The sequence below is a fragment of the Ambystoma mexicanum genome, chromosome 5q (genome assembly GCF_040938575.1).
Source record: "Ambystoma mexicanum isolate Mex_15411 chromosome 5q, UKY_AmexF1_1, whole genome shotgun sequence".
Classification (NCBI taxonomy): Eukaryota; Metazoa; Chordata; class Amphibia; order Caudata; family Ambystomatidae; genus Ambystoma; species Ambystoma mexicanum.
The window spans coordinates 885,544,463-885,571,839 of NC_090933.1; the positions used below are offsets into that span (position 1 = coordinate 885,544,463).

Genomic DNA, 27,377 nt, shown 5'->3' on the forward strand with positions numbered 1-27,377 from the left:
ACTTGACAGAATGAAGACTGTCGGGTGCCTCACTGTCAATGCCATAGCTTGGTTGAGATCATTCTTGGAGGGCCGACGGTCACAGGTGTACGGGGGGGATAGTGCTTCTAAATCACAACTTATAACTTGTGGTGTACACCAGGGAGCATGTTTATCTCCATTATTGTTTAATATTTACATTATCCCTCTCTGTAGTGAATTAGAGTCTTTTCAGATTTTCTTTTGTAACTACGCTGATGACTTTCAGTTGATTCTCGATATCACTGGTGATTACGATGCTGACCAACAAACAGTGAATATGTTTTACCTACTGATAAAGCAGTAGATGTCCACCAATTGGCTCTGCTTGAATGCCTTAAAGACGGAACTGATGCTATTTGGCCCCCCTCGGGCACTAACCCAGTTGGACCAAGAGTATGTAACTTTCACGATAGATGGCAGTTCTATTAAGGTTGTGCAGAAAGTTAAAATTCTGGGCACCTTCATGGAAAATAGCCTAGACTGAAGTTCATGTCACAGCCATTACTAAGAGCACAAATTATCATCTTAAAGTGCTCAGGCAGGTCGCCCCACTTATTTCAGTTGAAAATCGCACCAAACTTGTAAGCCGTTATTTTGCCACGTGTAGACTACTGCCATGCGCTCCTAGGTGGGGCAAGCAAAACTAATATCAAAGAATTACAAAAAGTCCAGGATAAAGCCATCCGCATCATCTTTCAGATGAAACGTTCAGAACCTACTACGGCAGCTAGGAAAAAACTACACTGGCTTTCTGTGGAAACCAGAATCCAGTTTAAACTCCTAACTATCTGCCATAAATGCATTTTTGGAAATGCTCCAACTTATCTGAAGGACGTTGTTAGTATTTATCAGCCCAAAAGAAACCTTAGGTCAGCTGAAGACTTCTTATTAGGACAACATCAAGTGAAATGATCGCGTGGGCTCCGCATGGCTTTTTCCACTCAAGGAGCGAAGACATGGAATGCGTTACCGGCTACCTTGCGCAAGACTAAGGATCTCCTTGCATTCCGGAAACAACTGAAAACATATCTCTTTAATTAGTATGTATTCTCGATAGCAGCTCGGTCACTATACCTGTCTCTCGGCGCCTGGATGCCTACGGGCTTTGGCGCGGTACAAGCATAAATAACAATAACAATGTTCAAAGGGAGTTTAGTTTTCTCTTATGTGTGGAACTGGGCTCAAATAATGGCATTAGCCTAGAGAGACAGACATTCAATGCCCAGGCTGGCGCAAATTGCCTAAGTATTTTCCTCATGAAATATTTTTTGCCAGTAAGATAGCTTAGCGGGTTGAGTGCTCGCTGCCGTGGTGTATGTGTGACCTGCAGGCCACAGGTTCAAATCCCAGAAAGGCCAACTCAGCCTTTCATCCTTCCGAGGTTGATAAAGGAGTACCAACTTCGGTTGGGATAACAATGATGTATGTAAATATGTTCTATCTACAGTACTTAGGCGTAAGCGTGATATAAATAACAAATCATTATCATTATCTTTTTACAACAGGAAATTGATGCCAGATGCTGAAAGTTCGATTCACCTTAATGCAATAAGGCAAACATTTCTCAGGGATACACATTTCCGTGTTCATGTTCTTCTCTGTAAACCACAAACAGAACCTTTTTCCAATTTCCTGAGGTAAGCTGTATTGAGCGCAGATGTGGAGTAAATTAAAATCCTCATTCACCACTGCCGTAAATTCAGGCTGCGTTGAGATTCTCTTCGCTTGTGCATGGATAGTAGAGACTGATGCGCTCAGAGGTATGAGCCACTCTAGCGTCATTGCTAAGAGATCTTTGAAACATAGCTGGCACGCCCACGTTGAGGCATCAACACCATTAACTATTTCGCCCTCTTCAATTTTTGAATCACCTTCGCTACCATCAGAAGCTGGGGAGAGCGCATAGATAAACTTGTGGCTGCAATACAGAGCAAAAGCATTCCCTAACAATGTGTAGGAATTGAGAGGCAAAGCTACCCATTTCGGGCCTTCTCCAATGCTGGGTTAGACAAGACAAGGATGCCCTCCTTTAAAGCTCTATATGCCACTACATTTGACAAGTATGTCCTGCAAGAAACTAGCATCATGCCAGTCCCAGCCAAGTTGGACACAAATGAGAGAACTTTATTAAGGGAAGAAGACAAAGGATCTATCTCACTATATAGGAGTCAGTAACAGAATCACACCCACTAGTTCTGCACATTCAGAGCCAACTGTGACAAGTAAGGGACTCAAGGTGGTTATGTAATGGGGAGTAGGCTCGAGGGCCTTCTACACAATATCCTGAAACAGGGATCTCATGATTGTAGCACGAGTATCTGCTTGAACTTGTGAAGAAGTGTCACATCCTGCTAAGGCGTTTGTAATCTGCAAGATGGTATTCGTAACATAGGCAGGGCTTGCATATTTACCATGTCTTATAAAGACTGCCTATGAATCGTGTATCTTGATGACGGCGGCTCTGGAAGACTATATAGAATACAATAAGGCAAAGATGGGGAACCCCATGCACGTACCCTAAGGCACTGAGCAGTCCACCCTGGGGTTCTGGCCTGGGGTAAACATGGAGACTGTTCTCTGCTCTTTGGACTATGGATAGAAGTTGTATAAATTGAAGGCGTTTGCCAGGAACTGGGGAAGGGGTCTTCACTGCTGGTCTGTCTATAGGTCGATACGCAGACATTTCCTGGCCCTGCTGTGTTGATCTGTGTGGCTTCTCCTGACTAGATCCCAGACTTTATGCCATCAGGACGTTCCCTTAGGGAAGATGTTTGAGTAGGTTCCTTTTCCAATTTGGAGTGCCCACTCTCCAGTCATTACCCCATGGTCACTTATAGGCTGAGTAGGTCCAGCCCTGTGTGGCTCCCCCCTTGAGCCTTTGGTTGGTATTCGGATGCAGCAGATAGAAGTGAATGGTGGTAGATGGTCTGCATCATAAGTTGCTTTTGAAAGCTTTTGTATAGGCTATTGAGGGACCTAGAAATGTTGCTCGGTGGTAGCTCCTAAAACCTCATATATGGGGTTTGAAAGACCACACAAACAAGGCTTGGGAGAAGTTGGAAAATTTGGCTCGGTGCCTCAGTTACAAAGCTGGGAAAGTGCGGACAAAGCAACTCTTTAGTTTGAGTTGCTAGAGTTAGGCCCAGTGCTACCCTTGTGCGCCAGAGCCTGTATCAGAAGAAACTTAAGAGGGTCACAAGCACCACCTTCTGCAAAGTGAGACCTGGGGAATAAGTCACCATTGTGGGTGGGCCAGAGAAAGAAGGAACAAGTTACTTACCTGTAACTGTTGTTCTCCAGCATGGGTCTGGCATGGATTCACATGCTCATGAATATTCCCCGTCGTCAGGCTGGGAATCCTCGGTAAAGAAAAAACCAGTATCAGTTTCGTTTCTGATCTGTCTTTCGTAGCAATAACCAATCACTGGTCTCTGCGTCATACTGACCACAGCCAATGACTGCCCTCTACCTAAGCACCGCCTCTGGCAGCCATCTTCAGATTTGGAAGCACGTGAAGTGGCAGTATGACCAAGTGAAGAGCCGCAGAGGGGTAGGCGGGAGGGTTCGCATGTGAATCCATGCCAGACCCATGCTGGAGAACAACAGTTACAGGTAAGTAACTTGTTCCTTCTCCAGCATGGGGTCTGGCATGGATTCACATGCTCATGAATAAAGAATACATAGCAGTACACACATGCACAACCACGGGAGGTGGCAAAGGCTCAACATTAAGCATCACATCAACTCAACATTAAGCATCTTACCTCCTCACCAGGCTCACCTCAGGCGAACAGGTTGCGCAGCACTGCTTGGCCGACCCTGGACTCCTCCCTGGAATCCCGGTCGACGCAGTAGAATTTCGTGAAGGTGTGCGTCGACCTCCACGTAGCAGCCCTGCATATGTCCAGCAGGGGCACACCAGATAGGAACGCCGTGGTAGCTGCGATCGCTCTGGTGGAATGGGCTCTCGGACGGCCAGGCAGCGGTCGGTTTGCCAACCGGTGACAGTACATGATACAGCCGGAGAGCCATCTGGAGATGGAAGCCTTCGAGAGAGCCTTCCCCTGATTGACAGGTCCAAAGTTCACAAAGAGTTGTGACGTCTTCCGAAAACCCTTCGTGCGATCCACGTAGAACTTCAGCGCTCTAGCTACATCCAGCGAGTGCAAAGTCCTCTCAGCCGGCGACGAAGGCGACGGGAAGAACACAGGTAACACCAAGGGTTCGTTGAGATGGAAGTCCGACGGTACCTTGGGCATGAAGGAGGGGTGCGTCCTGAGCACTACCCTCGTGTCGTGGAAAGTCAAGTACGGGGCCTTGCAGGAAAGGGCCTGGATCTCTCCCACTCGTCGTGCGGAGGTGATGGCCACAAGAAAAGCTGTTTTCCACGATAGAAACTTCAACGGGGCCGAGTGCAGAGGCTCGAACGGAGGTCCCATGAGCTTGGTCAGCACCACGTTGAGCTCCCACGCCGGGGCCGGAGCCTTCACCGGCGGGAACGATCTGAATAGTCCCTTCATGAACTCTTTCACCAGACGATGAGACCACAAGGACGTCCGCCCCGTGGTTCTGGTGTATCGGGAGATCGCAGCAAGATGAATCTTGATGGACGCGTGTGCCAGTCCAGCTTTGGCCAGCGTCAGCAGGTACGGCAGTACTTGGGGAGCCGTAATCCGTAGAGGGTTAATCTTCTGTGCGTGGCACCAGACAGAGAACCTCTTCCATTTGTGTCCGTAGCATTTAAGAGTCGAGGACGCCCTGGCCTTTGCAAGAACCTCTCTGCAATCGGCCGGTATGTCGTATCCTCCAAACTCTAGCGCTGCAGGAGCCAGGCCTGCAAGTTCAGCGACTTCGGGTCGTGGTGGAGGATGGCGCCTCCTTCCCTGGAGAGTAGGTCTGCGTCCGCCGGCAGCTTGATCGGCGGGGACGCTGACAAGTCCAGAAGGTCCGGGAACCATATCTGCCTCGGCCACGCAGGTGCGACGAGGATCATCCTGCACCGTGACCTCTTGAGCTGGTTGACGAGCCGGATTAGCAGAGGCAAGGGAGGGAACGCGTAGAGGAACAGGCCCTCCCAGGGGAACGAGAAAGCATCGCCCATGCTCCTCGTCTGGGGAAACCTGCTGGCGAACCTCCGGCACTTGGTGTTCGTCGCCGTCGCGAACAGGTCGATCTGGGGTGTGCCCCACCGTCGGAAGAGGCGATCCACCAGATCCTGCCGTAGTTCCCACTCGTGGCACGAGCGCAGCTCCCTGCTGAGTGAGTCGGCGATGGTGTTTTTTATCCCTGCCAGATGAAACGGCACCAGAAAAATCCCTTGGGCGACGGCCCAATGCCACAGGTCCTGCGCCTCCTTGGACAGCGCTGGGGACCTGGTTCCGCCCTGTTTCCTGATGTAAAACATGGTGGTGGTGTTGTCGGTGAAGATCCTCACCACCTTGCCCTTCAGGGACGGAAGGAAGGACCTGAGGGCCCAAAACACTGCACGGAGCTCCAGGACGTTGATATGCAGGGACTTCTCCGTCGGGAGCCAGAGTCCCCTCGCGTGCAGATTTTCGGTGTGCGCTCCCCACCCTTCCAGGGAGGCATCCGTGGTCACAGTCTCCTGGTGGGCTGGGGTCTGGAAGTCCATGCCCGCCGTCAGATGCGCGCGGGTGCCCCACCACCGTATCGCTCGCCGGAAACTCTCGTCGAGCTTGATCCTTTCTTCGAAGCTGCCCGTCGTCTGGATCCAGCGCGCATCCAGGAATTCTTGCAACGGGCGCATCCGGAGCCTGCACATGGGAATGAGGTAGATGCAGGAAGACATCATCCCGAGGAGGGACTTGATGGATCTCACTTTGGCCGCGTCGGCCACCAGCATCCGTTGCACCTTGCCCAAGATGGTCCTGGTCCTCTCCTCCGACGGGGAGGCCAGAAGGGACACTGTGTCGAGCCTCGCTCCCAGAAACAGTGCGACTTGCGCGGGCACCAGGTGGGATTTGGTGTAGTTCACGGAGAATCCCAGGTCCGTGAGGAGTTGGACGGTCCTTGCCGTGTGGACCACGGCGAGCTCCTTCGTCTTGGCGCGGATGAGCCAGTCGTCCAGGTAGGGGTAGACGTGAATCCCCTCGCGGCGCAGCTGCGCCGCCACCGGTGCGAGGCACTTGGTGAATACCCTGGGTGCCGACCGCAGTCCGAAGGGAAGGGCTTTGAACTGGTAATGACGCCCTTGGACCACGAACCTGAGGAATTTTCGGTGCCCCTTTAGGATTGGAATGTGGAAGTAGGCATCCTCCAAATCCAACGACGACAGGAAGTCTCCTTCCTCCAGTTGACCCAGGACGTGCTGTAAGGTGACCATCCGGAACTTCTGCGCCTTGATGAACTTGTTCAGCCGTCGCAGGTCTAGGATGGGGCGCCATCCTCCCGTCTTCTTCTTCACGAGGAAGTATCGCGAGTAGACTCCGGAGCCCCGAAGCCTCTTTGGGACGAGTTCGATGGCGCCCTTTCTGAGCATCGCCTTTACCTCCAGGAGAAGTTGAGGGACGTGAAGTTCTCTCCTGGCCACGGGGGGGACGCGCGGGCACCTTCTTTGAAACTCGAGCGCGTGGCCCCGGGCCAGGGCGTCCAGCACCCAACGGTCGGTGGAGATGGACTCCCACACGCTGACGAAGCCCGCCAGCCGGCCTCCCACCGGGGTGCTTCGGTGGGGGCCCGACCCCACGGCCGGTTCAATCCTGCTTGGACGCGGCCTTGCCGCCTTGACCTCCTTGGCGACGACGGCGGGGTCCGCTAGACTTGCCTCGTCCTCTGTAGGCCTCTTGCGACGACGAGCGGGCCGCTTGACGGTAGGAAGCGAAACCGCCACCGGAACCTTTGGAGGCGCCCTTGCCTCCGCCGCTCCGAAAGGGCGTCCGTCGTTGCTGCAGGACTCCCAGGGCCCGGGCCGTCTCAGTATCCGCCTTGATGGCCTGGAGGGAATCGTCCACCGTCTTCCCAAACAGGTTGTTCCCGTCGAAGGGCATGTCCAGGACTCTGGTCTGGACGTCCTGCCGAAAATCCGTAGCTTTGAGCCATCCACGACGTCGAAGGCAAACGCCGTTGCCTAGCTGGCGGAACCCAGCGTCGGCGATGTCCGTCGCCACGGTGATGGCGTGGTCCGAAGCCACTTCACCTTCCTGGAGGATCTCAAGGGCCTCAGCCCTCTTGTCGTCCGGCAGAAAATCCAGCAGGGGAGCCATCTTGTACCAGAGCTCCCTGTCGTAGCGGGCCACGATAGCCAAGGCGTTGGCCGCTTTAATCGTCGTCGCTGCCGACGAGATGACTCTACGTCCCATAGCATCCAATTTCTTTCCCTCGCCGTCCGGCGGGGAAGTCGATGTGGAGGCCGCACCCCCCCCCGCTTTCTTCCTGGCCGCCGCGGAGACGACGGAGTCCGGGGTAGGCTGCGCCCGGAGGCATAGGGGGGCCGTGTCCGGGACCCGGTACTTCTTCTCGTACCGGTCTCTTCTAGCTGGCGTCGTGGAAGGGTTCTTGAGGAGGGAAAGGCCCTCATCCCAAATGTCGTCCAACAGAGGCACTGCGAGGACCGTCTTCCTCTTGGCCTCGCGCCGCTGATAAAGGAAGCCTTCCTTTTTCTTCTCCTCGGGGCAGAGTTGAAAAAGCTCGGAAGCCCTGGAGATCATGGAATGGAAAGATCCGATCTCGTCGGGCGGAGAAGCCCTGGTGGGGGGCGACGACGGAAAATCCTCGTCGTATGCCTCGTCGTCCGTACCCGTCGCTGCCGTGTCAGTCCCCGTATCATCCCCTCGGGTGGACGGGGAGGAGGGCTGGACGGGGCGCGACGGTTGAAAAGGAGGTGGAGGATGGATCCTTCTTTTCTTGGCAGGGGGAACACCAGAAGGTCCCGGTTCTGGATCCCCCGACGGGAGAGGTTCCTCCGTCGGTAACGGTAGCCTCGTCCTTATCTCAGTGCATAAGGACTGTATGGCCAACAAAATGGCCGCCGAGTTGTCTCGCGGCGCTGGCAGAGGGGAATCCGACGGGCGAGCAGGGGCCCCGTCGGCATCCTCGACGATGTCGTCGTCGTCGCCTGCGTCGGGACCCATTCCGACGGGCTGGTCTTGTTCCACGCCTAGGCCGTGGCTTAAGACCTCGACCAGCTCTTCTTCTGAGGTTGAGGCCGAATCTACGACGACGCCCTGCCCCCCCTTCTTCTCCACGGAGGGTTTCACGGGGGTCCTATCGATGGGCATAAAAGAAGACTCCCTCCGAGGAGGCAGGGAGATTCTGGGCCCTGAGGTCGCCACCACTGGAGTAGCCTCCACAGGCTGGGCCAGGGCCGCCGCGACCGTTTCGATAGAGGGCTTGGTCGGATGGATCAAGGCCTTCACCACCCTAGGTGCGCTCAACGCCTTGTCCTTGAGGGAGGGGGCACTGCCACGCTCCTCCTCTGCCTTCGAGCTCGACCGGGGCCTCTCCAGGAGCTTCGCCGGGTGCTCGGCCTTCCTCTTACCCGACCCAGAGCGTTGGCTCGTGGTTGATGGTGCCGGGGAGGGTGCGCCCTGCCTGGCGCCCGTAGAGCCCGACCGTTCGGCGCTCCCGGTGCCAGCGGACTCGCGGTGCTTGGCCTTATGTTGGGCCCCCGTCGCCGGGGCGCCCTCAAAGGTCTTAGAAGACCGCTCGGATTTCTTCTTCTTCTCGCAAGACGGGCTCTTACCCTGCAGCCAGTTGGCGAGACGTTGATGACGGTCCTTCATGGTCCGTTCCGACATGTTGCCGCAAAACGCACAGTCCTTCTCCACGTGCGTTTTGTCCTCATGAAGGCAGTAAAGGCAGAAAGAGTGTTCGTCCTCCTTAAAGACGTTCTGCAGCTGGCATCCAGGGCAGACCCTGAACAGCTTTCCGGGCGTCGAGCTTCCCTTCTCCTGGGCCATCTCCGAGACCGGGCCTGAGAAGCTTCTGGAGTCCTCCGAAGCGTAGCTCGACGAAATCTTCACCCTTGAGGGGCACAGACGAATCCGACACGGGTCCCCGTAGATCGGATGTAGGATCGGTGGAGCTTGAGGCTCTTTTGACCGAAGAATCGAAGTTTTTGTGAAAAAAGCGCGAAAAAATAGCACTAACGCTCGAGAGCAATAGCACGAGGATCCCAACACATGAACGTGCGGTAAAAATCTGAAGATGGCTGCCAGAGGCGGTGCTTAGGTAGAGGGCAGTCATTGGCTGTGGTCAGTATGACGCAGAGACCAGTGATTGGTTATTGCTACGAAAGACAGATCAGAAACGAAACTGATACTGGTTTTTTCTTTACCGAGGATTCCCAGCCTGACGACGGGGAATATTCATGAGCATGTGAATCCATGCCAGACCCCATGCTGGAGAAATGTGCTTACCTGAAACTGCTGTTGGAAGCTGAAGAACTCCAGAGACAACGACAAAACATAGAAAATAGGTGCAGGTGGAGAAAGCATTCCAAAAAATAATCTGGCCAAAAATGTTGTGCCTCTAGGCACTGCAAACACAGTACATGGGTGTCCGGGGCATAAAAGGGTGAGTAGAAAAAGCATCTTCAAAAAGACTTCCTCTGTGGGATAAGCCAAGGAGTATCACTGAAGATGAATTAACTACAAAGTCGGAAAAACCACACACCTGCTGTGTCAACTTAGAGAAATGTACTGGAGGTGGTGGCGGCGGTGGCAGCAGGAACCAGGGAAAATCCATGGAGGGGCTGATCCTGCGTGCACACTTTTGCTTCTGCTCAAACCTGTATAGATTGCTGCCTCACAACATACTCCAGTCTCATCCCTGAGGAACGAATAATGCCATCAGTATTGAGGTAACAGTCGCAGGAGTTTTACTAGTTGAAAACAGATGTTGGAAAATGATATATAACTGTCACTAAGAATGTCATTTATGACCTCATTTGTTGATCCTTCCTGTAATCTCATTTTGTGCTCATGAACTAAGTAATGTGGGTGACTTAGATTGTCATCACTTGTCACAACCACTGAATTTCATGGGTTTTGTTGGAATACGTTGGTTCATCTGAACTCTTTCTTAAAAGAAAAGTCTTCACTGAATTTCAAGAGTGATGCTATATCTTATCCATGGCCAGTATCAAATCTGCAACAATGAGGGTAAGACTGTGACCGATATCCCCCTCACTAGTAAATAACCAGAAACTATCAGTTATTGCCTTCGGTTGTGGCCACAGTCCATTTGGCACCAATTAGGATAACACACCATGGTTCACTAGCCCTGTCTTTGGCCCCTTTCCCACTCACTAGTAAATAAATGGATCCCATCAGCCGTGGCCTTCAGCAACAATTAACCCAAACCCACCGGCCATGGCCAGAGTTCACAATTGGGCCTAAATGTTCATGTATGGGCCCATATGGGCCTGTGACCCATACTCCGCTCCCTTTGTTGCCACTTTTTTCATTTCGGCAATTATTTCCAGCAAAAATGTTCCACAGAAACATATCCGTAATAACCATATTGCTGCCTTATATTGATAATGATAGTAATTCCTGTTGTAATGCAGTGTTTTCAGTTTACTGCAGTAATGCGCAAATGCAAAAAAATGAATAAAGTCTTCAACCATCTGGGGGTTGGGGGGCGTGGCTACATGGCCACAGAGTAGGACGTCGTCCCTCGGTGCACCTGCCGATCCGGCATGAATCCTACGAAGAAACTGCTCCCAGAGCTTGCAGAGCGACGCTGCTTTGAAGCATAGGTCGTGGGAATATGTTAAGTATGCAGCGCCCGAGGAGCTGAGTGATACAAATCGTGTAACGTGAAGCTGCGAGCCTGTGAAGTTCCGAAGATCCAAACAAAGACTGATACAAAATGGCACCCAATTGAAAACAACAGGACGAGTCTCCGCTCGGCTACATTGCACAACAGAGGAGCCGTGTCGTTATCCAGCAAAGGTGGGGAACGTTGTGAAAGAAGACATCAGCGGCACTGTTTACAGTTGATGTGCTGCATGAGCCTGGGGACACGCAGCGGATGGAAGGCGAGAGTAACAAAGTTGCAGCATGACCGAAAGTTTGGCAGACTGATGAGACAAACTAGCATTGAATCACAGATAGCAGCTGGATACCGAAACAGCCGCACATAAGGCAGCAGACATCTAGTGCCCCGTGACGGGCTGCGGCACAGAACAGCCATTGAGGAGGGCAGGGACCGTAACAGTGGTGATGGAACCCCAAGCAAGGCGCCATATGCTGTGCTCGAACCCCGCTCACATGGAGGAGATGTGCCCCTGAAAGACCATTGCCGCGTGCTTGACACAGTGATACTGTTGCAAGTCGATCGAATTTCTTCGGGGAAGAGCCCAGCTGCAGCCGGGTGATTGTTTCAACTGTGGGGGCTGATGCTAGTGTTTGCGAGGAAATCGCTGCATAGGACAAGGTACAGCTGGGCAACCATCACCCGTGGAGCTGCAGAGAGTGGACTGCAGCGGCGGAGGTGTACATGACAGCCCCTGCAGGGGAAAACATTTTAATCACTGATGCAAGCACGGCCTGATTAAGGGCACAGGTTGCTAATGCCGTACAGGCGAGGGACAGCCTCACAAAAAAAATATCCAGTGAACAGCGCACCCGGAGGGCTGCACTCACACGTTCACACCAGAAGAATAGAGGCACACTCTAACGGAGGGCCACACCCAAACGAGCACACACAAATAAAGAGGCCACATGCTGTTATAGGTGCACGTAGGGTGAAACAAGTGGCAGAGGCGCGTGCAGCTGAAGGATACACACCGTGTGCACATAGGTGTAAGCAGGGAGCACAAAGGGGAAGACAAGGCAATTCCAAGCTGCACGGTGGTGAGGTTGGAAGGCGGCATACTGTAAGAAGCGCAGTGGAACTCTACAATAACATCTGAATGGACACAACGTGCACACCAATAAGTGTCAATGGTGCAAGCACAAGAAGACGCAGTCTGAGCCCCCAGCAGGACCACTGGGTAAGCGTTGGAGTGCAGAGAAAGCCTGCATGCATCATCGGAAGCACAATAAACCTACAACACAGGGCGAGACGCTGCGCAGATGCGAGGCTCACAGTGGATGAAAACACAGAAATCGTAGGGCTCGTAGCGAAGACAGGCAGTGTATGCCCAGAACCCACCAGTGACGACACTGCGAAGGACTGCAGAATAAAACAATAAGCCAAGCAGGATAACAAAACACCATCAGTAAGGCTAGGCCAATGGCAGCGGGGAAGCAGTAACCTGCTTCTACACTAGGAAGGCGCAGTCCATGTGACGAAGGAAGCAAAGTGCACTGCCCCGCATGAAGAGCAGCATCACAAAGAGGTGCAGGTGAGCAGAGGCAAGAGGCTGGGAGGCAATAGTGGCCGACGTATACCCGGGGAAGACACTGCCCCACCGGCACCAGGAGACAAGCCTCCTCCGGTGCAACCAATGACAGAACATTGCTCCAGAACGTGAGTGGACAACTGGGTCTTCGTGGCATAGGAGAGCACAAGGGCCACACAGCTGCAGCAACAAAGAAGAGCCGGGGCCTCGCTGAGGTGCAGAGGACCGCTTTACCGCGCTGAAGGAGGAACACCCGAACAGGCACTCTGGTCAACACTAGAGCAACCACCTGCCCCTCGGCACAAAGCCAAGAGGCGCTGAGCGGCCGGTAGCCACGGAAATGGCATCCAAATTCCCCAAAACGAAAGCAACCCACCATGGACCTATTCGCCAGGTCATCCCACCTGACGGAGGGCACCAGCAGCAAGGAAAGGAGCCCACAGACGGAAACTGGACCGATGAGAAGCGAAAGGCAGATCCTAGAGGCAATAGACTTAAAGGTCACATGGGAAACTAAACTGGAAGCAGCCATGGCAAATCTCAAGACCTCACTTGAATTTAAAATAGACGCTGTACAAGTGGACGTCAACCTATTGCGACAAGACGTCAAAGCAATAGCCGAACGTACAAGTGTGTTAGAAAGTCCAGTCAAATACCACTACTTGCAAAGCGAACGCCTTAGAGATCCACATATTGCGTCAACAAGTGGGAAACTTGGAAAGCAGAGCTGAGGAGGTGGAAGGCCGGGCCCGCAGGAACAACGTACGCATCGTAGGGCTTCCAGAAGGTGAGGAAGGTTCAAACCCCACAAACTATAGAGAAACCATGTTGCTGCAAGAGATCGAGGGAGGAGCGCTGTCCCAAGGATTCGCGTTTGAGAGAGCCCACCGGGCTCTGTCAAGAAGACCGGCCCCGGGCGCACCGCCGAGGACAATCATTGCCAAAATATTGAATTACCGGGATAGGGAAAGAATCCTGGAGTACCTTCGCAAAAAAGGGCACTATAAACAGAGCATCTGCAGCAATAACAGCATACCTGGACTACACGCTCCAGGTGCAAAGACGCCGACTGAACTTCGGAGCAGTTAAGAGGCGGCTGCAGCCGGAGGCGGGCCTCAGATACATGCGGATGTATCCTGCGAAACTGAAAGTCCTTCATAAGAACAAGGCATGGTTCTTCGAGACCCCAGAAGAAGCCACAAATTGGCTGGATGCACAGAATTACCCGCAGGAGGCGGAGGAGCAACGCAGGAGCAAAGACGAGGAGTGAGAAACCAGCCTGGAACTCTCAGGTGCTGTGTACACAGTGACAATGGGACTTGAATATAGCTCTGCATAGTTTTGGGTAAAGTTAGAATGTACACATGGCAGGCAGGAAATATTGCAGCTACATGCAGTAGGCACAGAGGACCCATCTTCATCCCATTAGACAGACTAGCCAGGTTGCCAGTAGTGCGGCAACCTCCTGCTGGGTTCCTAGCACCGTCATACAGGGTAGGACCAGATGCAGGAAGGCCCGAGATCCAGGGATGGAGCTGGGCTACAGTTGGGGATTGGGAGGGAGGCAGGAGGGGGGAGGGTTGGGGGGTTTGCAGAGTATATGGTTATTTATGTTAAAATTAGACAGGGAACGAACTTACAACCATGCCAAGATATTCGAAGGGAAGGACACGGAGGGGGAGGGAGGGGATAAATGCCAATGGGAGACCTTAGAATAATCACTTGGAATGTCAGAGGCTATCTGAAGAGAAACAAGGTGATGATGTACCTAAGAAGGCAACAAATAGACATAGCCCTATTGCAAGAGACCCACCTCACAAAAGAAAAACTAGAGGGGGTGAAGAAAAGGTGGAGAGGGATCACCAGAGGAGCAACATATTCGGCATATGCCAGGGGGTAATCACCTGGGTGGCACCAATGTACCCTTACAATTGCTACAGGCCACGGAAGAACCGGATGGGAGGATGGTAGTGATTCGGGGGTTACTAGAGAACAGGGAACTGTGCATCATAAATACGTATGCCCCAAACCAGGACACAGTGGCCTACTGTTAGGGAGAATTCTCTTATAAGGCTAATTTCCCAAACCTAGTGAGTCCCCCAGCAGCTTTGCTGGATTTCTAGGGTTTGTTTTTTTCTCCTGCTAAGAGTGAGACTCGTTTACTCCCACTCTTAGGCATGATTTGAGGTATGTCTTTGACTTGTTATGCACTTATGGGCTATGGGGTGTCTTTTTACTCCATAGGGCATCATCTGTTTTTCTGTACAGTACCACAGGGGTGTCACAGTGACCCCCAAACATAGACTCCATACCCTGGGACGGACTACTGTCTCCCAGGGCATTTAAAGTCACCATTGGCTTTACTAGTCCAAAATTGTGAACAGAACCAGAGCAAACCATCACATTGTGGAAGTACTGGTAAGGGGTAATTCGATTGCCCCTGGGTCTGTTTTCGAGGGGGCACTATCCCGTCCCCCCTTGTCGAGTTTCTGGCTGGTGACAGTGGTTACCACGCGAAATATTCCACCGGAATATTCTCTATGGGATTTTCCCATTGATTTTATACGCACCACTTTTTGGTGCAATTTTAAAGATACCGTCGGTTTATTTATTTAAAATTAAATCACCGGTTGGGTCTTTTTGCCAGAACTCGATTCTAAAATTGCGTTTGTGTCCGTCTCTGTAGCTCTGACCAAGGTCGAGCCCTTTGTTCCACTATATTGGCGGGCTTCTCCACAGAAGCCCTCCAAATGGTGCCACTCTGTCTGGGTTCCACAGGAAGGGTCGAGGGGGGGAATTGGCACCCTGGACTGCGTTGCCTTAGCAACCCAAGTCGCACTCTACTCTGATTGGCCCAGTGGTGAACCGCCCGGCTCACCACTTAGCATGTGTGATTGACAGCTAGGCTGATGAATGGGGTTTTTTCTGCATGAAAGCAGGGCCTGTGGGACTGGAAATTCAGAAGTCACCACAGGCAGGACCTAAGAATCCGAAGAGGGAAGAAGCTGAGTCATCTGCAACGACGACACCACCGGTGAAGCCCTCCTGCAACTAACTACCTCACCACTTTCCCGACGACAAGAGAAGATCTTCTACTGGACGAGTCTTATTCTGAGCTGGTGGGATCAACCAGTATGCCCTTTTCGCCTTGCAAAGACTCTCTTGGTCGAATCGCCCGTGCCAAGCAGCCCGGCGGCCGGGTAGCCAAGCTCACCACCTTTGACCGCGAATAAAATGACGGCACCTTTTAATCGGGAACTCCACGGCTGGTTTCATCCCTGTGCAGCGCAACGACTCCACGTTTCCTCCTCGACGAGATCTTCTCTTCCCCTGGTCGGAACCACAAACTTCAACCACTGCTAGGAACAACTGCCCCCGCTGGAGCTTCCTTTCTCTTTAAGGTACTGTTTCCTGCCTGGCCTCCCTTTCTACAGATTGCTAAAGGTGACCCTTAAATCCTTGGCTTCTAAACTGGGTTGGCTCCAGGCCTTCTAACTATAGCTTTTGAATCTCCCCAACCTCTTTTGAACACTCTGCAAAGACTTTCAGTGCACTTTAAACCGTGTGATCCTGGGCACATTTCGCTTTGCTCCATTTAAAGTGGGCCTGGCCTATGAACTTTGGCTCTACAGTATAACCTGCCGTTCTCCCCTTGCTCCGAACTCTTAAGTGTTGGGAACTACTTTATTCTTATGCTCTGCCTTTTCTCTCCCTTTAACTACATTAACAGAGTGCCATCTTGGTTAAGCGCTCACATCTGTTCTAACAAATAGTGTTTTAACCCTGACTTGTCTGATAACTATTAAGGGAGGTGTGTATACTTTACCTGACTGTGTTTTAACTTGCTTTTGATTGAAAGTGCTAGTATATGCCATAAACTGTGTTTTAAATAAATATATACGTTTTATACAAAAGCTCTGGTCAGTGTTTGTTTGCTCTACTGTGTTTTGGCCCAATTGTGTATACTCTGCATACTGCCCTGCTCTTCTTGAGAGAAGTCTGACTGCTCAGCCACAGCTACCAGGTAATCTGGGTGGTGCAGACTGCTACCAATTTGGTTTACTGCTTACTCCTATAGTCTTAATCTTTTTGCAGTGTTCCCCAAGGGAACTGCACAGGATTCTGCCTAACACCTACTTATATAGACAAAATTAGCCCCCACATAGGAGGCTCGGTCATGTGGGGTGGGGACTTCAATTGTACGCTGAACCCTAAAATATATAGGTCAGATACTAAACTAGATGAGCCCACCACTGTGGCGGAAACGCTACAAACTCTGCTGAAAGATTTCGGGCTGGAGGACATATGGAGGCAGCAACATCCGAATGGCAGGCAGTACTCGCACTACGCTGCCCCACAAGATTTATACACGAGACTGGACTATATGTTTGCCGCGGCGGAACTGGTAGGGTAAATTATGTTATCAGAATACAAGGCGAGAATATTATTTGACCACTCCCCCCTGGTTCTGAGGTGGCAACACCAGCCCCCTAGAGCCAGGATCCCAACGTGGAGGCTCAGGGCCGAGGCACTAAAAGAGACAGTATTCCGAGAGGACCTAAGGGAGGAGATAATCGGGTATTTCGAAAATAATACAGGAAGTGTAGAGTCAGAGGGAATCCTATGGGAAGCCTTTAAGGTGGTAGTGAGGGGTGCAGCCATATCAACATCTAAAGGGCTACAGGGAGGCATAGAGCGGGAGCTACAAGAGACAGAAAAGAAACTAGAAATAATTATGAAAAGAGAGAGTACCTCACGGGAAGATGCCGAACAGAGGAGCCAACTGCAACAGGCGTATAGAGGGCTTTGGGAGAGGCTATGCAACCTGAACTACAAAAAATATATCGAAAGACAGCACGCACGGGGTGATAAACACGTAAGGCTGCTCGCATGGCTATACAAGAATGAGACACCAAGATTAGCGGTCAGGGAGATAACAGGAGAAAATGGCCAAGTCTGGAACACCCAGGAGGGAGTGAACGAGGGATTCCTTAGATTCTATAAACACCTCTATGAAGACATAGGGGAAATTGCAGGGCAAGAGATCCAAGAAACGCTATAAGATATAGAACTACCAAAGCTGAATGAGGAAAACAGAGAGCACCTGGATGCCTCTATCACAATAGAAGAATTAGAGACAGTGGTAATACACCTGCCCACAAGTAAAGCCCCGGGGACAGACGGGCTCCCTAGTGAATTCTTTAAAATCTTTAGACAAGAAGTGCCCCCCCCCCCCACTGTTAGCGATGCTAAATGAAGCCTTCGAGAATGGGAGACTGCCAGAATCCCTGAGAGGCGATGATAATTCCACTCCTCAAACCGGACAAGCCAAGCACAGAATGCAGGTCGTATAGACCCCTATCCATGCTAAACCAGGATAGTAAAATCCTAACGGCCGTACTGGCGAACAGGTTGAAAAGGGTAATAAGTAAACTCATACACCCAGACCAAACTGGATATGTCCCGGGCAGAAGCATTTCCGAAAATCATAGGAGGCTCCACTACATAATAGAACAGGTGGAGGAAGACCACAGTGAGATAGCAATAGCCTCCTTAGACGCAGTGAAGGCCTTCGATTCCGTAAGGTGGCCTTGGATGGCAGCATTGAGAGAATATGGGATGGGACTGGGATACTTGCGGTGGGTAAAAATGGTGTATAGCTCCCCCACCGCTAGGGTCAAAATGGGAGCGATCATCTCAGATAAATGGCAATTTAGCAGAGGCACGAGACAGGGCTGCCCGTGGTACCCGATGCTATATCCTAGCGCTCGAACCATTAGCGATTTACTTAAGACAGCAATACGAAGAAATAGGGGTCTATACAAAAGGGGGGCTGCGCTTAATATCATTATACGCTGATGACATGCTGTTGTATTTGCGGTACCCCGAAGAGAACTTGCAATACATCCTGGAAGTGATGGAGCGTTATGCTACCATGTTGGGTATAGTAGTGAACCCCAATAAATCATGCATGTTCCCCTTGGGGAGGTATAAGGGGGTCCAACCGGAGAACTTAATGAATTTGCAGATAGCCTGGGAGACTAAGACATTTAGGTATTTGGGGATTAATATATATCAAATGATTGAAGACGAGCATAAATATTATAGAGAGAGCTGTGGAGGGAATAAAGAATAGCATGGGATTCTGGGCTAAGCTCCCTCTAGCTATGGTGGGTAGGGCGGCCCTGCTCAAGATGGTAGTCCTTGCCTAGGCTACTACACTTTTTTGTAAATATTCCATACATGTTGCCCAAACAGTTTTTCACCAAACCTGAGAGTATATGCAGAGGCTTTTTGTGGCACAACTCCAGAAACAGAGTGGCCCTATGGAAGCTGCAGAACACACACGACAAGGAGGGCATAAACCTGCCGAACTTTGAGATCTGGCAGGGCAGTTACAATTCGTCGCTAGGTGGCTGTCGGAAGAAGAGACTGCAGAATTTAGATTATTGCAGGGGGAATGTGACCCTTAAGTCTTAAAAGAACTGATATGGCTGCCCAAACTAGAGCTGCGGGGGAAATCTAGATTGCTGGAACTGGGCTGGAAGACATGGCACAAAGCGTGCCGAGTTATGGGAAACTCTACCCCATGCTCCACGCAGACGCCACTTGTGGCGTTAAGCAGGGGGGGAAGAGCAACTGCGGAAAGGGATCCGCAAACACTGGGCCTGGCGACCCTGGGAGATGTGTGGCAAGAGGGTAAGGCGATGGACTTTCAAACAATAGTGGAAGAGACCGGGGTACACAAGGGGCAACATATTACATATACTAGACTAATCAAACGGGTGAAAGAAACGTGGTCTGAAATAGTACTAGCAGAACAACCTGACACCGCCATAGAAACCATGTATGACATTTCGGAGGGAGGGCACGAAACGTCCCGGATCTATGAACTGGTTATGTCCAAAGTGGGAAAGGAGCTGCTCCAATTAAGACGAGACTGGGAGGAGGATGCGGGAGAAGCTATACAAGACGGGCAGTGGGATAGAGCCCAGAGATATCACAAAAAGGTCTCTAGAAATGCAAGGCTGCAGCAGATACAGCTATATGTCACCCACAGGGCATACATGACACCTAGGAAAGTAGCCAGATTTGGTAATAAAGAAGAACAAAAGATCCCCCAAATGTGGGGAGGGGGAAGCCGGGATGATTCACATGTTCTGGACGTGCCCGGAGGTTGGAACATTCTGGGGGGAGGTTAAGCTACGACTAGCTGAAAAGGGAATCAAGCTGGACGTGGAATCTATATGGGCATGCATGCTGGGGGGATTCGCCAGACCTCTAACACATGTTTGTAAACGTAAAAACCTGGCCTATATCCTGGCCAAAAGGAGGATAGCCATGAGTTGGAAGGCAGCCCACAGACCTAGACTACAGATATGGTGGCACGACCTCCTGAAATGGGCAGAAGCCGACACAGTAGCATGGTACGAGGCAGCCGATAGAGGGGAAGATGGCGAGGTTGGGCCTCTGCTAGCATGGAGACAGATGGTAGCCTCATTGTCGGGATCCTCCCCGGCCAATCCTAGCAAACAGGAAGTGGATGTACCTCAGCAGATTAGTAATCCGACGAATGGCAATGTAAGCTCGAGTTAAAAGCGGGGGAGGGGGAATGACAGCAACTATAACAATGTGCAAAGTAAGCTTGTGAAACTTGCATCAGAAACTGTCGGGTGTGTTGGTTTTTTTTTGTTTGTTGTGAAAATTAATAAAAACCTTTAAAAAAAAAGTCTTCAACCATCCCCACAGCAAACATCCATGTGCACCATAATTCCTTTTAAGGTCCACCAACTTTACCCCCACTGTGTATCTTCCCCCTGGCACTGTCCAGTTATCCTCTTTGCCAAATGCACTTTATTTCTGATCACATCTTGCGATCTTCCAGCAGGAATCCCACAGCAAGATGAAAATGATCAGATTCAAAATAGGAGCTCCAGCCCCCCGAAAGTCTCCATTACTTCTTCATTTTCACCCTCCCCTTCCTGGTGTGAAACCACCCTTCCCCTCTGCTTGAAATGTAACTTTGAGCCCTTTTCTTTGTGTCCTTCCCGCAAGAATTGCTTGAATCAAGCAAACAAAAAATGGTGGCTTTTTATTTCCCTCAGTGCTGCACCTTGGAAGATAAAAAACAGCTACTTGGGAGTAGGAGGCACTCCGTTCTCCATCACATTTATTTAAACTACTGGACAGACGTTTTGTAACCAACTTATTTTATATTTAGTGCAAATCCATCCAGCGATTTTCGCTCAGGGCGTGCTTAATGGAAGCACCCCTTTCTCAATGGGAAAATTAGAAAAAGGTGCAGAAAACAGCTTTTTTACATTTGCTTACTTTATTTTACCCGTTTGATACATTTGACAAACATTTTCCAGTTCGTGGGGGCCTATGCCAGACATTGTCATGGGGAATTTCAGCCAGAATTGTTCAGCAAGTCAAATGTTATTAGCAATAGAATGATTCGATCTACAGCACTAGATTCTCACAACAAATATGCATCAGGACTTCAGAAAGAGAACAGAACCATATCAGTGTCTGCTACAATCACAGAAGGATGACGTAAGATGGGATCAAAACTACTGTGGACACAGAGGGGCTGCATGCACATTATATATGGAAAGAACTCCAAGCTTCAACAAAAAGACTCCAGGAATCTCTTCTAAACAATAAGAAGAAAAAGCTTGAAGCACTAAGACAGAGAGTTAGAAATACTGAGGCAACACACAACATGAGAGCAGGTAAAAGAGACGCTTTCCAAAAACAGGACTGCAAAGTCAGCTTTTCAAATTATACCCCAACAAAGGCAGTACTTTTCAGGGAGCTAAAAGTCTGCCCTAATAAACAGACCGACAGAAGAGAACTGTGATGTGATCTTGAAGCCTTCTTCAGACTGAAGGAATTCTTTCATGATAAACAGGATGACAGCTAAGCCAGCAATGGAATGATGAACTCAGGCACAAACGGAGAAAAGAAGCAGAACGCACACTGGACCACTGAGCCTGGATGCAACCCAAACCTGGACCAACGCATTTAAAGTTTCAGACCAAGAGCAACATATGCCATACTGAAAAGGGCATTAACCAGCCTTATAACCTGACACCCAAAGAACAGGAGGCTATAAAATCGCTCAACAACAATCGAGTATTACAATCAAACCTGCAGACAAAGAAGATGTTGTTGTCATAATGAACACCAGTGACTATGTGCACGAAGCACACAGCCAACTTTCTGACACTAGATATTATACAAAGCTGTAGGAAGATCCAACCAAACGATATAAAAGATAACAACAAGATTTTAAAGACACTCTCAAACAGCAAACTCCTGGAATACATAGCAAAAGAGGCGCAAAATTATGTGCCACTGGTTGTTACATACAATCCAGAGTTAGAATCCCTCCGCAAGATTGCTCAAGAACTGCACACCATCTTGAAAAAAGATGGACTGTGTAAGGTTTTCCCTGAAATGCCCCGCCTTGCTTTCAGACAGCCAGCCAATCTCAAAGAAATTATCAGAGGCAGGTTCCATCCACACCGCACACAAAATGGAACCAAGCCATGCTATCACAAAAGATGCCTTACCTGTCCACATATCTACAGTTCAGATACAATCAAGATACCCCACACGGGGCAGGATTACACAATTACAGGAAGTTTCACATGTGCGTCCAACAGAGTTGTGTATCTGAGGAGAATGAAATGTCCCTGGGGGGGTGGAGGGGCTACTGTGTTGGGGAAACTGGCCAGAAACTACATTACCGGATGGATTTACACAGACAAAACTTTAAGTGATTAAGTAAAGACATGTCCATTAGTATGCACTTTTTGGAACCAAATCGCACCTTGGATGAGTTTAAAATTGCAGTGCTGAAAGGTAGCTTTTGGACAGAAAATTTACGAAAAACAGGAATACAAATGCATGCAGACTTTCAATACACTTCAAAATTGTTTATATAGACATTGCAACTTCATGAGTCAATATCCCGAATAACACAATTCCCATTTTTTGCACCCATAGAAAACCAGAGGTCAAAACATATAGACCTGTTTTACCCTATAGCATTTTCAATAAAACTTGACTGACACATCCCCAGCCCCATCTGCTTCCTGTCCAAGCCCAACCAGCTCTTTAAAAGCCCTGCCCCATAACCATCCCAGAGGCTGGCTAGTGTGCCTGTTCCAGGAGAACCCATTTTTTTCTTCTCCTCCGACACCTAGATGTAGAGCAGCACACTCTCAATACGACAGTATCCTTTTCATAACACCCTTCAAAAGCCAAAGGGCCAAAACATGACTTATGGTTCCCCCTCCTCGTTGGCCTTCTGGGCAGACAATACTAAAAATGTGACCAGAGCTTGAATCATTTTCTAATTACAAGTGTCCAACAAGTGACTTGCTGCATTTCCTATCCAAAGCTTAAACGTAGGTGGGCATGGTGAGAACAGGCTTAGTGGCGGTGGACACATAAATGACTCTCTAAAACATACCGGGTTGCACATGACTGACACTACCCCGATTCCTTCATGCCCAGCACATCCCAGCACTGTTATTTTCTCTTGCCTGCTTGCATGCTGTTTTCAGTGGCCCACTTAAATCTTTGTGACTGGAATGCATGGGCGGAATTCTGAAGTTTAAGGCTCCTTGTGAAGGAAACCAATCAGAAGCAGACACAAACCGATAAGGTATTCCAGAGACTAATCCTTGGGCTGCCCTGCTATACCAAAAGCCTCACTCCATTCCTATGCCTGAGAAAATAATTTTTAAATTATGAAAGCTTGCAAATACATGACTTTGTTAGTCTAACTAAGGTATCATCTTGTCTTTTTTGGAGCAACACCTTTTATATTACTATTGGCTAATACAGTACAAGAAAACTGAAAAAAATATATATATATATTAACTGGACTGTTTCTTCAGCAGTCATTGAGGAGCACTCCCCCGTTCGGAAAAATTCTCAGGAAGCCAAAATTGCAGTATCTTCTCTTTATTCAGTAATACAGTGCAACATCACAGCTAATAGCAATAACCACACACAATGTGGCTCTCCCACAGTGTATGGCCCAAACTTGGCAACGTTTACACGTTTCGCGGTATCCTTACTGCTTGGTCACAACAAATTACCCCCACACTGGTGTGGTTTAAAATACCTCATGTGACATAAAATTAACCAAAGAAAGAGGACTAGTCTGTGTATATTTGTAAAACATGGTGTCGGCCATCTTTGACTGAGACAACCCCTGTTTCTAAACTCAGTTCTATCATCATTAGATCATTAAAGCCTATGTCATGACCGTATATGGGATACATTAATCACCGTAATCGTATTTCTGATGCTTGTATCTGCTTAGATTCACATGCTATGCATATGCCGACATCTTGTGGTTGCTGCAGAGTATGACAGTTTTTGTTTTCGAAACTCGAAAAGGGACGTCGACAGGGCGTGCCATTAATACTATCCCTACTGTGATGTCTACTGTACCCATGGTCCTTTATGCGTTGTGGTCCCTCAGATTGTTTTGTTTCTCACATGAGGTAGCATGAAGTGTAGCGCGAGTACAGGTTGTGACCAAGCAGATGATTGCAGATCAGGCAAGAGAAAGCATCTATTGCTTTGTTTGTTTGTTTATTCATTTGTAGTGCGCGCCAGACCCAAGGGTAACAGGGCGCAGGAGCAACAAGGTTATTCTCAGCTTGGTTACAGCGCTGTACAGTAATTACAAGTGTGTACATGGGTCAATACAGTTACAGATATAAAGACAGATATATTAACAGGCAATTTACAAAATGTACATAGGGGAGGCAAGCATGGGTGAGGTTAGCAGTCATTTTCCTTTGTCCACTGAATGTAGTTTCGCCTAAAGTGGGTGTAGGTTGGAGGTATCCTTAAAGTTGGTGGGAGGGAGTTCCAGTGTTGGGCTGCTTTTGGGTTGCACCTTTAACTCCACAGGGGAGGAAGGGTGGGCGCATGTGAATCTAAGCAGATAAAAGCATAGCATCAGAAATACGATTACGGTGAGTAATGCATCCCTTCTGAGGCTTGTGGAATTTGCTTAGATCACATGCTATGCATAGATTACCGAGCAGTGTCTGGAGAAGGTGGTGGGATGTGAGAAGGTACAACAGCAAATAGATGTTTTAGCACCGCCTGTCCCACCTGTGAATCTGCTTTAGAATGTGTGTCAATGCAGTAGTGCTGAGTAAAGGTATGAATGGAGCGCCATGTAGCTGCTTTGCAAATGGCGTCTAGAGTGACGTTTACAATAAAGGCCAAGGTAGCTCCTGTACCCCTGGTAGAGTGTGCTCTTGGTGTGGAGGCAGAGTTTTATTTGATAGAGGGTAACAGAGCTGTATGCATTTCACTATCCATTTGTAGATGACGTTTTTCGACACGCAATCACCTTGCTTGACAGGCGCTATGACAATCAGTTGGTCTGTTTTTCGTAGCGGTCTTGTCTTGTTTACATAGTAAAGGACCGCCCTCCTTACAGCTAGTGTATGCAGTTTTTTCTCAGCTGAGCTTGAAGGGCTTTGAAAAAAAGCTGGTAGTTCGAGGGACTGGTTGACATAGAACTTAAATATGAACTTAGGTGAAAACCTAAAGTGTGTTCGTAGTCTTTGTGGATAACAAAGAGAGTCTTCACTGACAAAGCTTGTAGTTCGCCAACTCTTCTTATGGAGGCGATAGCCACCAGAAAAGCCGTCTTATGTGTAAGGTGTTTAAGGTGGGATTTATGCATAGGCTCAAAGGGGGGGTGTGGGGGACAATGGTTTTGCAAGTACCACGTTTAGGTCCCACACTGGAGGCGGTTTTCAGATGGGAGGGTAGAATCTCTTTACTCCTTCCATAAATGCCTTAATGACCAGAACCTTAATGACCGAGACCTTCCACAAGGACACCTTGCTTTGAGAAGCGGTTTACGCAGATAGAGTCGCCAGGTGATTTAACTTAATGGAGTTAAATACTAGGCCGGAGTCTAGTAAGTCGAGCATGTAGTGGAGAATGTGTGATGGTATACATTCTATCGGGTTTATACTCTTTGACTGGCACCATATTACAAATCCTTTCCATTTGTTGAAATAACAGTGTCTGGTGTTTGGTTTGCATGCCTCCTTGAGGATGTCCATAAACCTTTGAGGTCGTTTTAAAAATGGCCAAACTCTAGGACTTCAGGAGCCAAGCTGCCAAGTTCATAGACCGAGGTTGTGGGTGGAACGTTGTTCCCCTTTGCTGTGTGAGCATGTTGTTGGGGCACGGGAGTTTGATTGGATCACACATCGCCAGTTTGCGCAGATGTGGAAACCAAGGTTGTCTCGCCCACATAGGAGCAACTTGGATTAGTGTCACTTGTTCCTGTTGCATTTTGTTAACCAACCTGCTTAGTAGCAAGGTCGGGGGGAAAAGCGTAGGCAAATTTCCCTGACCAGTTCATCCACAGGGGTGGACCTGTTCCCCCTTGGACCTGTTTTGGGGAAACCTGGATGCAAAGTCTGGGCATTGGGTGTTATGGCTTGTGGAGAATAAGTCTAAAGGGGGGTAACCGCATAGGGAGAAGATATTGTCTAAAATATCTTGGTTGAGTTGCCACTCGTGCTCTTCGGGTAGAGGATCTCTGCTTAGTGAGTCTGCCAGAGGATGGAGTTTACCTGGAACATGTTGCGATGTTAGGAATGCCACGCTTGAGTGCCCACTTCCAAATTGTTTGTGCTAGTCTGGACAGACTTGGAGAGTGTGTGCCCCCCTGCTTGTTTATTTAAAACATGGCAGTGGTGCTGTCCGCGAGGACTTGTACTGACTGACGTGTGTGCGGAACCAGGTAAATGCATGTCATCATCATCCCGAGCAAGCGCATCGGTTTGCGTACGGTTATTTGGCGACCGGGCAGATACTGAGGTATTTTCAGCAGTATGTTTTGTACTCTTTCGCTTTACGGAAAGATTAAACCTACTTCTGTTTTAATGACAGACCCTAAGAACTGTTTGGTCTTGCTTGGAATGAGATTTGATTTTTTCTCGTTGATTGAGAATCCCAAGTGGAACAGGAGATTGATTGTTCTTTGGGTGTTCTGCTTGAAAATTTGGCGGGATTCCCCTGTTATCAGTCAGTCACCCAGATAAAGGTACACTGGGATTGACTCCCTGCGTAGATGTGCTGCCACTACTGCTAGTACCTTGGTGAATACCCTTGGAGCGGAGGCTATGCTGAAGGGTAGCACCTTGAACTAGTGCTGGTTCGCTATTTTGAAATGCAAGAACCTTCTGTACGCTGGGAACATTGAAATATGAAAGTATGTATCTTTCATATCCAAGGTTGCCATGTAGTCCCCCTGCTTTAGCAGTGGGATTACCTCTTGCAGCGTTGTCATGCAGAATTATTGTAGATTCACATATGTGTTTGTAGGGCGCAGGTCTAGGACAGGGCGCATTGTTAAGTCTTTATTTGGCACAAGGAAGTACATTGAATAAATACCCTTGTTTACCTGGTTTGCCAGGACGATTTCTATGGCGTCCTTTAGAAGCAGTGCCTTCACCTCTTCCAACAGGATACGTTGTTCTTCCTGTGAAGATTGCCTTTGTTTTGGCGGGTGGTTGGTTGGCTTTTGAATTAGTTCTATGCAGTATCCTCCCGCCACAGTGGAAAGTACCCACTTGTCCGAAGTGATCCCTTCCCATGCGTGGGTAAAGTGTGAAATACGACCTCCTACTGGAGTGGCATGGGAGGAAACCTGTAGTCGGTGGTCATTGCTGAGGGGGGATGAGCCCCCTCTTGAGGAGGAGGAACTGCTCCTACTTGGAGACCTTCTTTGAAAACCCTGTTGGGAGGACTGCCCTTGTGACGAACCCCAGGACGAACCTTGGCCACCTTGATTGTAATTTGAGGCCCGTAGGGAGTTTTGTCCTCTGAAACAGCGAGAGTTAGAGCCTCCTCTTTGCCCAAAAGGTTTGTTGGTAAGCTGCCCTAGGGATTTGAGGGGGTCATATTCCTCTTCCGTGCTCTTGAGAGCATCTGCCACCGTTTTGCCAAACAAAGCGTTGGTTTCAATGGGCATGTT

At 49.5% G+C, this 27,377-nt stretch overlaps 1 protein-coding gene across 2 annotated transcripts in view; it reads right to left on the minus strand.

Moving 5' to 3' along the window:
- Positions 1-27,377, minus strand: part of INTS8 (integrator complex subunit 8) — a 2,196,017-nt gene that overhangs the window by 314,435 nt on the left and 1,854,205 nt on the right. The gene's annotated exons all lie outside the window — the stretch shown is intronic.